The sequence below is a fragment of the Hyperolius riggenbachi genome, chromosome 1 (genome assembly GCF_040937935.1).
Source record: "Hyperolius riggenbachi isolate aHypRig1 chromosome 1, aHypRig1.pri, whole genome shotgun sequence".
NCBI classification, from domain to species: domain Eukaryota; kingdom Metazoa; phylum Chordata; class Amphibia; order Anura; family Hyperoliidae; genus Hyperolius; species Hyperolius riggenbachi.
The window spans coordinates 470,122,415-470,138,409 of record NC_090646.1 but is presented as its reverse complement, the minus strand read 5'-3'; the positions used below and the strand labels follow the sequence as shown (position 1 = coordinate 470,138,409).

General features: G+C 43.2%; 2 long non-coding RNA genes across 3 annotated transcripts in view; one reads left to right on the top strand and one right to left on the bottom strand.

Moving 5' to 3' along the window:
* Window positions 1-15,995, top strand: part of LOC137521346 (uncharacterized) — a 485,899-nt gene that overhangs the window by 355,530 nt on the left and 114,374 nt on the right. The window lies entirely within an intron of this gene.
* Window positions 1,254-15,995, bottom strand: part of LOC137521341 (uncharacterized) — a 67,835-nt gene continuing 53,093 nt past the window's right edge. For both annotated transcript variants that reach the window (XR_011022102.1, XR_011022101.1), the window contains exon 4: window positions 1,254-1,615. This is a non-coding gene — a long non-coding RNA (uncharacterized lncRNA). The remainder of the gene's footprint in view (window positions 1,616-15,995) is intronic.

Here is a 15,995-nt window from a genome sequence, read left to right as displayed (position 1 = left end):
CTTTAATGCCATATACCCACAGTATCCCTAGAATTGTGTTTTGGCCAAGATTAGAGCATAGGACCCTATAGCTGCAAGTCTAAAATGTTGTCTTCTATCCTCTGTCACTCCATTCCTCACTTCTCTTGCTGTCTCCCCTTTTTCTCCTGAGTTTTCTCATAGGTGATATTTTCACACCTTGTCATAAAATGCCCCTTAAACCACCAGCAAGCAAGAAAATAGTCAAAATAATTTTGATCGTACTTTTCACCAACTTTTGGTTACTTTTTCAAATTGTAAAATGCTGAAAAGTTATTTTGAAAAGTAGATGAAAATTATGTCCTAAAAGATAACTCAGGAGAAAAAATTAATTGCATATGGGCCCCGGGCTCTAAACATTCTACTTCACTCTCCTTCTCTCACCCTATCGTTCCCTCCTTTCCTCTTGATATCTCCCTCTCTAAAAGAATTCCGTGAGTGTGTCACCCTAATTTTTAAAAGTATTTATATGTCCTACCATATTAATGGTATGTATTTATATAGCACTGACATCTTCTGCAGCACTTTACAAAGTACATAGTCATGTCCCTGACTGTCCTCAGAGGAGCTCAAAATCTAATCCCCATCATGTCCTACAATCTTATTATTATTATGTATTTATATGGCACTGACATCTTCTGCAGCACAATACAGAGTACATAGTCATGTCACTGACCATCCTCAGAGGAGCTCACAATCCTATCACTTCCATAGTCTAATCTAATATTATTATTATGTATTTATATAGAACTGACATCATGTTTCTTTAAAGCAGGGAATTTGGGCACTAGGCAGCACGCTGGTAATTTGGGAACTGCATAAACCGCAATGTTAATTGTGGCTATAGCGACACCCAGTGTATAATTTTGACGTCATAGGTGCTGGAGTTCATAGTGGTGCATGTTGTTTAGCTGCATAGGAAGTGAAGCCAGCCGGAACCCGGAGCCCAGCGGAGAAGAAGACAGCAGTGACAGCGAGAACACGTGCCGGCGGAGCAGGCAAAGTATTGCCGCTAGCATCGGTTGTCGGGCATTCGAACGCTATCGACGCACTCCCGACCCGCCGGCGATCGAGCGAAATCTTCCACACAGACGGATCGACGAGAATCGATAGGAACGTTGGATTTTGGACGGAAATCGATCGTTCTGTCAGCTTTTGCGCAACGATTTTGCAGCAGATTCGATCAAAGTGATCGAATCTGCTGTATATCGGCGGGAAAATCGTTAGGTGTATGGGCCCCTTTAGGCCATTTCAGTATTTTTCTGTATCTATGTGATGTTCAGACATGCAATTAGCACCCAAAATTCAAAGTCTAGCACGTCAGATTTGTGGGAGGACGAGAAAAATTCCCAGATTACACCAAACTGTTTCTCATAAAATAAAACACAAGTGGAATTATTACAGCTAATAAGAATGTGAGTCTTGCACTTCCGAGCTAAAAATACACATAACAGATGATCACCTGAGCCGTCGTCATTCTGCCCTTGTGTGGAATTTCTCTAATTATACAATCCAGCAACTGAAAGCATTGAGTAAGGATCGGGATTCCAGTTTCCTGTTTCCATTGAAGAAGGGTGTGAACTCAGCCTCCGTATTTCTGTAAAACGACACATCACGCCTGACTTAAAGGACCTGTTTATCCAACACATACTTTTATAGTTGCAGCCGGCTGAACTACCGTAAGTCAGATCATGTCTTCCTTTATTATTCGATGATTCCAGTGATGAGATCATCGTGCCCCAGATCCTGGCTCTATTCCCACCAGCTCTGCACTTTTTCCATGTCCATCTTTGGGTGTTCCCACTCTGGATTCTCCACAATGCAAAATAAAAGTCCAAAAGGCCCACTATAGCAAAAGTAGTAAGCAGTTAAAATCTGACAGAACCAACAGGTTTTGGTCTAATCCTTCTCCTCATGGGGGGTTCTCAAGGGTATTTTTTTTTCAAAAGCATTTTCTGAACGGCAGTTGCTAAATTTAACTGACAAAATAGTAAGATACCAGCCAGCCTCCCTCTACTCACTAAAGGCGGCCACTAATGATCCAATATTTTTCATCCAATCTTACCATTTCTATGTAATATAAGGTAACTGCCTGAAGTATCCATTCAGTATATTCACTCAATTTACCCTTATACTACATAGATTTGGTAAGATTGGATGAAAAAGATTGGATCATTAGTGGTCACCATTACACACTAGACTTAGCAGCAACTACCTTTCAGTAAGTGCTTTTGAAAAAAGAAAACCCTCAGAATCCCTCTTGAGGAGATGGACTAGTCTAAAAATGTTTTCGGTTCTGTCAGATTTTAAATGCTTAATTTTTTTGCTTTAGTGGTTCTTTAAGACTTTCTAATAACAGACATAGTTATAGTGCAGGCACTGGAACTGTCTGGAATCCATTCAGTACTTTAAAGTGTCATTTTACTTTTTTGGTAGTAGTAGGAACGTTTGGTAAACCTCTTTGGATTTTATTTCAGTTTTTTATTTTAAAACGCTATTCCCTCATCTTTTGCACTGTAATGTAAGAAGCTGGGGATTGCGCAAGAGACTTGCTATAGTTGAAGCACAGTTAGCAAAGATATTTTATCTGATAGTACTTGTAAAAAGAAGAGTAGAATTTCTGTTTCATTGACATGTGGTAGACACCAGGGAACTTTATTGGTAAGGGTGGGGGCCACTACATACCAGGGAACTATATAGGGGCAGAGGGAGGACCACTAAACATCACAACTGTATAGGGGAGGGAGTACCATTAGACACCATGAAACTTTATTTGGTAGTTAGGATGGCTATTAGACACCAGCAAACTGTATAGGGGAAGGGAGGGAGGGGCAATAGACACCAGGGAACTGTATAGAGGGGGGGGGGGGGCACTAGACACCAGTGAACTGTATAGGGGAGGGGATTGCCAGCCAGCAGAAACATTAGAAAATCATGCCTATTTTTGTATGTTGCCTCTGTCTGAAGCAATTTTTCTGTTTACCTTTCATGGATCCAGTTGCAATAAGCAGCTAAAGACAGTGGCGTAGCAATAAGGGTTGCAGAGGTCTTGACTGCAGTGGGGCCTTTGGGCCAGAAGGGCCCCGTAGGGCCCTCCCTCAACTGCAGTATTAGCTCTTTATTGGTCCTGTGCTTGTAATGATTACTTCTATAAAAGCTGTGAATGATAATAACCATTGACAAGCTTTCCCCCATCCCCTTCTTGCACCTCTGACACTGTGGTTGTCCTTGGCCGGTTTTGGTGCGCAGTATTAAGTGTTATGTATAGAGTGCTTGGGGGGCCCATGTAAAACTCGCAACGGGGCCTTTAGCTCCTTAGCTACACCATTGGATGCAGACCTGTTTCCTACCTGCCGTTCTTAGGTAAAGTTATTGAAAATGCTGTCCATCTGCAACTTGAAGCAAGGCTCTTAGCAAACCACATTCTGGACCCTTTACAATCTGGCTTTAAGAAACAACACAGCTGTGAAACAGCCCTCATCCAGTCTGCAACGATCAGCTCATGGCAAGGGACAGAGGGGAATGATCCATCTTAATCCTGTTGGATCTCTCAGCAGTTTTTGATACAGTTGACTATGAAATCTTGCTTAACAGACTGCAGGAGTACTGTGGCATCAGTGGTTCAGTTCTCCAGTGGTTCGGATTATTCTTGACTGACAGAACACAGAGAATATCCCTAGGACCTGTCATGTTCAACCCTGCACCTCTAAAATTTGGAGTGCCACAAGGATCAATCATATCCCCTCTGCTATTTCCATTCTACATGCTACTACTTGGTACAATTATCCAACAACATGGCCTGACGTACCACTGCTATGCCAATGACACACAGCTATACCTGTCCTTCAAGACCCTACTCCAAAAAAAATTCTTGCTTAGCTGAACTACAGGCGTGGATGAATGACAACTGGTTAAAACTGAATGCTGACAAAACTGAGGTTATTGTTGTCCAAAGCCATGGTATCAAAATAGCTCTATCCTAAATCAACACCAACCAGTATTGGGAATTCAGACAAACACCTTGTGCGCAACCTTGGGGTGTTAATCGATGGGGAATTGAGCTTCAGAAACCAAATCTCAGCTGTAGTCAAATCGTCCTACTTTCATCTGAAGAACATTGCAAAAATTAAACATCTCATTTCCCCAGAGGATCTTCCAACCCTAGTTCACGTCTTCATCACATCACGGCTGGACTACTGCAATGCCCTCTATGCAGGCCCACCAAACAAGGACCTGTACCGCCTGCAAATAGTACAGAATGCTTCTGCCAGATTGCTAACAAACCATCCTCGCCACTGTCACATTACACCAATTCTTTGCTCACTGCATTGGCTACCTGTAAAATGGAGAACACTCTTCAAGATTGGAGTGTTGACATTCAATTCCCTGCACAATTTGGGCCCTGGATACATGAAAGACTTGCTGAAACTGCACCACACCTCTCACAACCTCAGATCAGCAGGTTCCATAAACTTGGTCACTCCCAGAGTGCACCTCAAAACCTTTGGAGCCAGAGCTTTCTGTCATGCTGCCCCTACCCTTTAGAACTCCCTACCACACTCAGTAAAGACAGCCCCTTCCCTGAAGTTATTCAAATCCAGACTAAAAAGCCATCTGTTTAGCCTGGTATTTCCGGACTTTTAGATTTCTTCCTCTGTACCACAATTTGCCAATCAACCAAGTATTGGTCTGAGCCATGCTTATGCGCTTTGAGTCCTACAGGAGAAAAGCGCTTTATAAATGTTATTTGTTGTTGTTTAACCAAATGATTCTACCAACATAGATTCAACATACTATTAATGCCATACCCACGGGAGAATTTACCAGGGCCGCAAAGCACGTAATTGTTCAAATCGTGAGGAACTTGATAATGAGTGCACCCAGGTAGAACATAGATTAAAACAAAGGGGCTACACAAATAAACAACTGGCGGTGGGGCGCCTTAAGGGCACTAGCAGACCGCGTTCTGAACTTTTGAAAACCAGGAATCAAAACAAAACTGGAGGAGATGGGGTGACTTTAGTTACCGAGTACATTCTGGAGTTTGGTAAAATCACTAATATTTTTAAAAAATATATTCCGGTACTGCATTCGGATTCGAAACTCAAAACAATCTTGGATAGGGGGTGTCGTTTTTCAGCCAGAAGGACGCGAACCCTGGGATCCCTCCTCTCTCCCAGTCTTTTCCGGTCTCCCTCTACTATTTGCACACCCATAGGGCTTGCTACTATAGGTACCCCTGTGGCTTCACCACTTGTAACTATTGTCATTGTCACAATTGAGGCACTTCAGTTTTCTCTTTTGTACACAACCAAAATTTTCCCATTAAGCAATAGGTAAATTGCAACACAAAATATACAGTACATGTGATTTCTTGTACATCATGTTGCATCCAATATGTGGGTTGCACTACTTGTAATTTGAGAGCACGTATAGTAGAACACTATTGTGGTACAAATTGGAATACTTTCCGAAAATCGGCAGTCTCCAAACACTTTCAAACCACCCATAGAGGGGATCTATCTTCCTTTCGCTTTCAGGGGGTGGAGCGAGTACTCTGTCCAACAAGAGGGGGAAATGTTCAAAGGCTGTTATTAAAACGCGAGGCTTTCTGGATTCATAGGATGGGCACTCGTATAACACAGGGTTTGAACAAACATTTGTGTATCTGGGGAACATATCCATTATAAATATGATGGTTTTTGTATCTATGTGGTAACTTTTTTAGACCGGTTTTTAATAAATTGCTATTGTTATTCTATTTTTGCATACTAGGATTAAAGATGTATTGTCTCTTTAAGGAATCAGCTGTATTGAGTGTGGGGTGGAGTTTTTTCCCTCCTACACGCATATATGCTCACTCCCTAACAGGTTCACTTTAAGCTATGATTAAAGGCAGATTGTAGGCCCGATACACGTTAGCTAATCCTGTGATTGTATTGCACTGTAATATGGAATCTTTTCAATAAATTTACCAGCCTTTTTCAACCATCCTGCCTGGATTGCGGATCCTTTTCCTGACTATCACCCGAATGGTAATGTCTGGTAACATCACTTGTCAAGTTTGACATGCGGTGATGTTACCAGGCAGCCAACAACTGCCATGTTCAAATGCAACTCCATGGGGGTCCACTTGTCCATTGCCTGTGCCTAACGATAGCAAGCGCTCAGCCAGTGAACGGGAGCAGCTGACGGATGATGAATTCACCACCTACAGATGTCCATGAAAATGAAGCATTAAGTTATTTATAGACAGTTGGTGCACATATTATCCTGATACCATGCATACTATACTATATTGGCTCTCCCAGTTGTCTCTCTGTTCTATATCTTGTAAAGTAGTGATCAGTACAAATCTAGCTGGGGCAGAAGTTTTATTCTGAAACAAGATCGAGAGTAAGTGGTGAAAGGTGATAAAACAATTTCTAAAATCAATCAGAAAATAATTAACCGTTTGCCAGACTGAGTCACTATCAAATAGTAGAAGACCATCATAAGGTAGGGAACTCATATAATCTAAAGTGTAATTTAAAGTGAGACAACATCAATAGATGTAGCAGGTTTTGCCACACTGTCCAGTGATATCAAGTTTGCATGGAGTACATATTTTAACCCATGCAGCTGAGTGCCACAGGGAGAAAAGGCTACCGATTAGCCCAGAAAACCTTGCACAATGCCATTGTTTCTTCACTACTAACATGGTAACTGTCCATCTCATGCATCTCTTTCAAGAACAAATAGGAACTCTGGTTTGCAGAACCACCACTAATAACCTGAGTGCCTTGCTTCAGATTCTGACTCCAAATCCAAACAACCTCCAGTGTTCGTGGGTACCTTTAGCAACAGAACCTTCTCTATCCAAACAATTTGTTTATTGAGTGGCACCACCAATTCAGCAAAAGAAAGTCACGTCAACAAAAGGAAAAGAAAAAAGCCAGCCAGTGAAGCTTACAACACATGCATACTAAGTTAACCACATAGTACGCAATTTTATTTACTGGGCTTAACTTTCACAAACAGGATGTGGTGTAACCTATTTGATGCATATCCACTGCTCTTCCATGTCTATATAGAATGCTTCTTAGAAAATTGCCTGGCCTAGAATTACAGAGAATAATATCACGCTACATTTCTCGGTCCCTGTTCGTCATCAGATTGCTACATTTTATTTTGTCATATTTCTCTGAAAATAATCTGTAACAGTAGTAAAAAAAGATAGAATGGCCACAGAATGTTATATTCAAGACCATAATGCAATACTCCAGCTCCAGAATTACAGTATTTAGCAAATCAATAGTGCCATTAAGAGCACACATAGAGCACACATCTCTGTAAGGCCTCTTTCACATGGATAGTTGAACTGCGTTATCCACGTGTCCCACTCAGTTCAGGTGTCCTTTAACTATAAACAAGATGGCCAAATAGAAGGTTAGTTTTACTTTGAAGGCCCAAGTGTTAGAAAAGTTGTAAAATCACTCTAACCGTTTTTAGAGGACAATGATGTCTGGACAGGAGGACTCTAGTGATTATTCCTTCCAAATATTCCACCCAAATTTCATCACTATTGATTTCAATGGTGTTTTAACTATTTACCGCACAGTGGGGCAGTAAATCTACATCCCGCAGACCTTCATCTGAAATCCCAGCGATATTGATATTAGTCTATTGCCACGATCACCGCTGTGTGCGCTCTCATTAGCTCCCTCGTGTTTAACTCTTCACGATCCATTAGTATACAGATTAGTGAATGGGAACTGTGTTCCCATTCACTGATCTAAGTGCCCGATATCAATGAATACTGGCATCAATGAGATGCCGGCGTTCCCTGACAAAAATCAATGTATTGCGTACACGCGTTACTTACTGTAACGCGTGTATGCTGTTTAAAAATTAAATCAAAATAAAGTGTGGGGGACATCTAGTGGCCAAAAAGTAAAATGAAACCTGAAAACTTCAACGCTATTTTAAATACATTTAAAATAGCATTGATTAACTCCTTACCTTCCCTCCCATGGTTATCCAAACAAAACTTTTATTGAAAAAAAGTCGTGACTTTTTCTTAAATACATAAATAGTTAACTTAGGGAATTAACTTTTTTAATATGTATGTCAAGATTGTATATTACTGTTTTTTGGCAAAAAAAAGTGCTTGTAGTGACAGATGCAAAACTGAAAAAAATACACCTTTATTTCCAAATAAAATATTGTCGCCATACATTGTGATAGGGACAAAATTTAATTGGTGTAATAAAAATGGGCAATTAAAATATGTGCATTTCAATTATGATAGCACTTATTATTTTAAAACTGTAATGGCTGAAAACTGAGAAAATGTTTTTTCCAATTTTTTGCTTATTTTTCCTGTTAAAATGCATTTAGGATAAAATAAATCTTAGCATATTGCACCACACAAAGAAAGACGAATTAGTGGTGAAAAAAAACAAGGTATAGATCATTTTGTTGTGCTTAGTAGTAATAAAAATATTGGCGAAAGGGGGAAGCGCTAAAAGGGAAAAGTTGCTCTGGTCCTAAAGGGGAAAAGCAACTCAGTTGTTAACTAGTTAAATTAGGTTAGTTTTTATTGTCAATTTGCAGCCTGTTAAGCTGAACCACCGGTGATTTGTACACAGACGTGTTCAAGCAATACTCAACATAAGTAGGATATGAGTCATGAAATAATCTGAAGGCAAAACATAGTTACTTTACTTCTATTTTATTTGCAAGTGGAAGGAAACTAATGTTAGGAAGATGAGAGAGCAGTAAAAGATTTTTGTAACAGTTTTACACATTTTGACAAAAAAAAAAATATTTTTTTTTTGGGGTCGGGGGGATGGGGGGGGGGGGGGGGGGGTAAGTGTCAGGAATCCCATCCATTATATTTTATCTAACCATGCATTCTACCAAAGTAATACATTGCAAGAAAGATAATAACAAACATAATAGTTGTACTACTCAAAGTACTTTAATGCAAATATTACAAAGCTGGCCTCCAGAGAGAGAAATCATGGCTGATGGTACAATGAGGCTGGATGCAATACTTCTTGTGATGGGGCTCAGAGATATTAGAATTCTATAGACTGTTTGCATAAATGATATTCCCAACAAACACCTGATCAATAATCCTGTCTAGCAACAACCCCATACTACCAATTCAGGATAGCCAGCAAGCCGCAGAAGAGCACCTTGCTCAGGGCCGTGCAGAGGATTCTCAAGGAGTGGTGCTCAAATTTGAAAAAGAGGCCCTAATCAATCAACCGTACTAAATTGTGTATGTAACACCCCCTCGCCATAAAGCAGTATTAGGCCGTCTTAGCCCCCCCTCCTCCCCCCATTTCCTTTATAGCAGTATCAGGCTGACTTTGTGTCTCTTTCCAACCAAGTCTTTTGACTCCATTGCGCTCAAATCAGCAGTGATAGGTGCCCGCTCTTAAATTGGGCACAATGATGAAGGCACGGCTCCCCTATCATTACTGGGACCTCTGTCCCTCTTGATCGGCACCCAAACTTCTTTTAGGCAATGAAGAAGTGGTTGCTAAGCATAGTAGGTGCAAAATTATAGTAAGTGCCTGCCAAGGTGCAGTGGGTGGTAAGATGCAAAGGTCCAGTTTGTGCTAAGTTGTAGTGGGTGCTGAGATACCAAAGTACAGTCTGTGTCAAGCTGCAGTGGGTACCAAGGTCCAGTTTGTATTGGGTATTTATTTGCAGTGGGTGCTAATGCATAGCAGATGGTGATAAATAGTAGTCAGTGCCATGTAAGTACTAATTGGTAAAGAGAGCCAAGAGTGGCTATTGGGTGCAAGTAGGGGCAGTGGGCAGGACATGAGTAAGTAGAGAGTTCCATGTGTGGTCTGGTTATGTGCCATGGGAGAGTATTGGGCCTCATATAGGTTCAGACCATGTGTGGGTACTTGGTGCTATTTGAGTGCTGGCCATAGAAGGGTACTAGGTGCATTTAATGGCTTGAGAACTTGGTGCCGTGTGAGCACAGTGCCATGTGGGTGTTGATTATGAGGGTTGGAGTTGGTACTAGGCGCCAAGGGTAGGCTTGGTGCAGCTGAAACTATTGCAGATAAAACATGTGGGTGCAGGTACTGAATGTCGCATGGGTACAAATACTTAAGTGGGCATTGTGTGTCATGTGGGTTCTGAGTGCAGGTACTTCAGGTGTGGGTACTTGGTTATGAGTACAGATAGTGGGTGCCATGTGGAGGCTGTGTGGGTGTGAGTACTGGTTTCCATGTCAGGGCTGGGTGCAGGTATTGTGCCATGTGGGTGCGAGTACTGGGTGCCAGCTATAGGGGGAAGGGATGCATGTACTGGGTGTCATGTGGCTGTTTAATGCGAGTACTAAGTGCCATATGGAGGCTGGGTGTGAATGTGTGGGTGAAGGAAAAAAAAAACACATATATCCAGGCACAATCGCCTCTAGTTAGGACATTAAATAAGTTATAAAGGAAAGGAAGGTGCTGAAGGGGGTGTGGCCAGAAAACAGCAAAAAGCTATTAACCCTTCGCACTCTCGCATGCAAATGTTCAAACAAATGCATTCACAGATTCACTCATCCAGGCACCACTGTTATCCCTACAGCTAAGTTAAAAGCCAGGGTCTTAGTTCACAAAAGAATGCATTCTTATGCTTAGTCACCTATACTGCGCAGAAGTACCCAGGTAAACATAGGGGTCCTAACTCTGGCCCTGTAACATGCATAGTGCAGACATGCAAACATTAATTGCATCAAACCTATCTAGGGATTAGGAGCACACATCCCGACGTCCTCTCCTGGGACAGATAGCGCATCTTACCAATCGCACAAGGGAGCTAACGTAATGTATCCATGCGCTCCATGCACATACACCAGCATAAGCTGTGTGCATGCTGACAAAAAACACATACAGGGGAAGGAGGGAGTGCACTGAATTAAAACCCTAGCCACAGGGGTCAGTAACAAGAAAAAAACAACACATATATCCAGGCACAATCGCCTCTAGTTAGGACATTAAATAAGTTATTAATGTGTGTGGGTGAAGGGGTGGGAGGTTACTGTGGGTGCTGCTGTGGATGATAGAAGTGCTGCTAGGAAAGGGAGAGTCCACTGAAGGTTCTGGGGAGGTAGAGGTCAGTGTGGGTGCTGGGGGAAGGGAAGGTCACTGTGAGTGCTGGGGGGGGGAAGAGGTCTGTGTGGGTGCTGGAGAAAGGGAAAGTCACTTTGGGCCCCCTGTGTCTCCTCCTGGCTTCCTGTGCCCCACTCCCCACTTGGCCCCCTATATCCTTTTCTATTACTGTGAGAGCTGGAGGAGGAGAGGTCACTGTGGTTGCTGGGGTAGGTTAAGGTCAGTGTGGTGCTGGAGGAAGGGGAGGTCACTGTGGCCCCCTTGTGTCCCCTCTTGGCCTCCTGTGACCCCTCCTGGCCCCGTGTCCTTTCCTGCCCCCTCCTCGTCCCCTTCTGGCCCCCCACATCCAAAGTATACCAGGTGGAGCTTCCTGAGGTGGTGGGCAGGGTTTACCGTGTTTGAGACAAGGCTTATTTTGCACTGCAAAAAACGCCTTTTTAATGAGAAATAGAAAGCAGAGTGCACACAGAGCACCCCCTCTGCACGTGCCTGACCTTGCTGCATGCTCAGAACATGTGATAGAAAGTGTCGCACTCCACAATATTGCTGGTGTTCAAATTAACGTTATGTAAAATTTGACCCAAATATTTACAATTCAGGTAGGTGTGGGCTCACCCATAATTCTCTGTATCTCCTATAATGACATGGCCACCATTCAGGTTCAGGGAGAGTTGGGCAGTCTGTTCCCCATCTTGATGGTGGCATGCGCCCTACTGGATGCCTGCCGTTTACCTGATATTTATAAATTATTTCTCTCTAAAAACCCAGCTTACCATTTAGCAATATGATTTGAGTCATTGTAGTTAGTGGTGTAGCTTGCAGGCTGCTGTGATAGAATTAGCTACTAGTAAAAAGGGCTACTTGACTTTCTCGGTCATAGCAAAATATCAGTAAATATTCCCAATATTTTACAATCGGAATTAACTGTTAGAATATTGGTAATGTTGTAGATATTCTAGTAGCTGCTATCTCCAGCGCCTTTTTTACCAGGGTCCCTTCTTACATGTATGTGACTGAAACTGCGTACAGTATATCTTTTGTTTGCAGCATATCTGGGTTTCTATGATCCTTATCCAATCCACTTCTTCTCCTAAGTTTTCTCCTAGGAGATCATTTTTATCTCTGTTAAAAATAACTTTTCAGTACTCTGCAATTAAAAAAGTACCAAATACTAGTTGAGAAGTACTGTCAAAATGATTCTATTTTCTTTTGTTTGCTGATGTCTTAAAAGGCATTTTATGATAAGATGTAAAAATATCACCTAGGAGAAAAAGTGAATTGGATTTGGCCCATTTGTGTCTTGCAGAAACAGCAATTTTTATGTGTTTACATGCAAAATTTTGCATTGTGATTTTGACGTGAATACAAATGAAGTTAATTTACATGGGAATCCATCTAATTAACTTTAAAATTGCATTTAAATTTCCGTGCTAAATGTAAATTGTATCCAAATATTCCATGTTGCCATTAACTTGCATTGAAACATGAATTGCACAATGCATGTGAAATGAAAGCAGACCTGCCATGGGAATTTAAAACACAGAAAATTAGTAAACAATGCTCAAAATTGCTAATACAATGTGACGCCGTTGAGATTGGAGATGGCCAGAACCTCCGATTTTAGGTTCGCGAACCGGGTTCGCGAACTTCCAAAAAGGTTCGCAAAACCGCAATAGACTTCAATGGGGAGGCGAACTTTGAAAACTAAAAACATTTATGATGGCCAGAAAAGTGATGGAATAGATGTTTCAAGGGGTCTAACACCTGAGTTTTTTCAGTGACTACAAGAGGGAAAAAATTTTTTTAAGAAGACCGTATAGTTTTTGAGAAAATCAATTTTAAATGTCTCCTTCTGACCGTGGGAAGATTAAACGCCCGCCGAGTTTAGCAGTTAATAGCAAAGCCCTTTTAACCTCCTGAGCGGTATGGACGAGCTCAGCTCGTCCATCACCGCCGGAGGCTGCCGCTCAGGCCCTGCTGGGCCGATTTTTATCAAATAAAGTGCAGCACACGCAGCCGGCACTTTGCCAGCCGCGTGTGCTGCCTGATCGCCGCCGCTCTGCGGCGATTCGCCGCGAGCAGCGGCGAAAGAGGGCCCCCCTAGCTGCCTGAGCCCTGCGCAGCCGGAACAAAAAGTTCCGGCCAGCGCTAAGGGCTGGATCGGAGGCGGCTGACGTCAGGACGTCGGCTGACGTCCATGACGTCACTCCGCTCGTCGCCATGGCGACGATCTAAGCAAAACAAGGAAGGCCGCTCATTGCGGCCTTCCTTGTTTATTATGGGCGCCGGAGGCGATCGGAAGAACGCCTCCGGAGCGCCCTCTAGTGGGCTTTCATGCAGCCAACTTTCAGTTGGCTGCATGAAATAGTTTTTTTTTTAATTAAAAAAAAACCCTCCCGCAGCCTCCCTGGCGATCTCAATAGAACGCCGAGGAGGTTAAAAGCTTGAAACATCAAAATTGCTGGGAATGTTAAGTAGAACAGTGGGAACAAGAGGAAAAACATTTTTTTCAAAAAGGCCTTATAGTTTTTGAGAAAATCGATTTTAATTTTAAAGTTTCAATGTAAATTCTCCTTCTGACCGTGGGAAAATATACCCCCGCCGACTTAAGATAAGAGGACACTGTATTCGTTGGATCGTTTACCGAGGACATTGTCGTGAGAATTTTTTTTCAAAGGTATATGTAAGTATTTCTGGTTAATTAAGAACATTAATGGATTTTTTTCGTGGTTGTGTTTTTATTACATTTAACCCTTTGTGGAAATGGGTAAGGGGTACTTTGTACCCCTCTCCTAATTTTCCTGGGAGGAAGGTGGGCATCTGGGGTCCAGGGAACTCCCAGATGCCACCATGAACCCCCCTGCCAGGGAGTCGTCGCCCCCACCTACTACTGGGGCACCGGAGGTGGAGAAGAGCCCCCTGTCCATGGATTGGACAAGGGCTCCGGGGTGAGGGGAAGGCTTGGCCGCCCCTCCCCCCGGAGCCCCCCATATCATAGACCATGCGGGCTGGTATAGCTCAGGGTGCGAAGCCTCAGTCGGCCGGGGCTCCGCATTCTGGCTATCCCTGCCTGCATGGGGGACCCCACGCCATTTTGTTTTCAGATTTCCCACACTCAGCACATAAAAATAATAAAAAATATATATTTTTTTTTAAAGGACTTCCGAGGTCACAAATGTGAAAAAAGTTAAATACTTTTTCATAACCTAGATCCATGTTGGACGCCATCCACGCCCTACAGTTCATTCCGCCATGGCTCCCGCAGTAATACCGGCCCCAGTCGGGTCCAGACTCCTCTGAACGGGTCGGGTTCTCATTCCCCCCTCAATATGGCCGCCACAGATTGCCGCGGCTGCGCAGTCTGCATAGATGCGATTGCGGCTGCGCATCTCTAGGGCCTCCTCCCGCTGCGTCATCAATATGTGTGCATACATCAGACGCATTGGGAGGAAGTCCTAGAGCATTCAAAGCTATACTATTGGTTCATGAATGATCCGGTTCTTTTTAATGAATCAGTTCTTTTTTAATGAATCAGCTTTTTTTCTTTGAAAGTTTAAAATCGATTTTCTCAAAAACTAGAAGGTCTTTTTGAAAAATGTTTTCCTATTGTAGTCACTGCCCTCCTCTACATACCCTGCAAATTTGGTGTTTTTACTATGTAAGGGGACTTTGCTATTAACCACTAAAGTCGGCGGGCATTAACCTCCTGAGCGGTATGGACGAGCTCAGCTCGTCCATCACCGCCGGAGGCTGCCGCTCAGGCCCTGCTGGGCCGATTTTTATCAAATAAAGTGCAGCACACGCAGCCGGCACTTTGCCAGCCGCGTGTGCTGCCTGATCGCCGCCGCTCTGCGGCGATTCGCCGCGAGCAGCGGCGAAAGAGGGCCCCCCTAGCCGCCTGAGCCCTGCGCAGCCGGAACAAAAAGTTCCGGCCAGCGCTAAGGGCTGGATCGGAGGCGGCTGACGTCAGGACGTCGGCTGACGTCCATGACGTCACTCCGCTCGTCGCCATGGCGACGATCTAAGCAAAACAAGGAAGGCCGCTCATTGCGGCCTTCCTTGTTTATTATGGGCGCCGGAGGCGATCGGAAGAACGCCTCCGGAGCGCCCTCTAGTGGGCTTTCATGCAGCCAACTTTCAGTTGGCTGCATGAAATAGTTTTTTTTTAATTAAAAAAAAACCCTCCCGCAGCCTCCCTGGCGATCTCAATAGAACGCCGAGGAGGTTAAAGTCTATGGGCGAACAAAACTTTTTTTTAAAAAAGTTCCTGGTTCACTGCGAACACGAACCACCGAAGTTCGCCGGGAACCGTTCGCCGGCGAACCGTTCGGGCCATCTCTAATTGAGATACATTATATTGGCAGCAAACATGTTTTCTTAACCTATTTTGGTTCCTGGACGTAGTTTCTACGTCCAGGAACCATGCACGCTACCGCGCGCTCCCGCGGCCGATCGCGCGCGTGCACACGCACTCCCGGCCGCGGATTCGGTAGCCAGGGAATCAATGTATCGGGCTATGGTGCCCGATCATTGATTCATGATGTAAGAGAAAGGATAGGGCGAGCACCAGTCAAGTATTAAAGCTTCTGTAATATAACTATCAACTTAATGCATGCAGAAGGGGATTGTATAAATTAGCAACAACAATTGGAAAGACTATCCCCATAAAACCGCACCACACTTGTATAACAAAATATCAAAGCTTTATTTATCATATTACAATGGATTCCAAATGTTAAAATCAATTAAAAATGAACATCCAAAGCACACCATTCTGTATATATTATAGTAATACAAATGCAATATTGGACGCTTCTAGCATAGTATGCCATGAAAGTGAGAACCTCCCCTCTAGGGCAGCAAGGA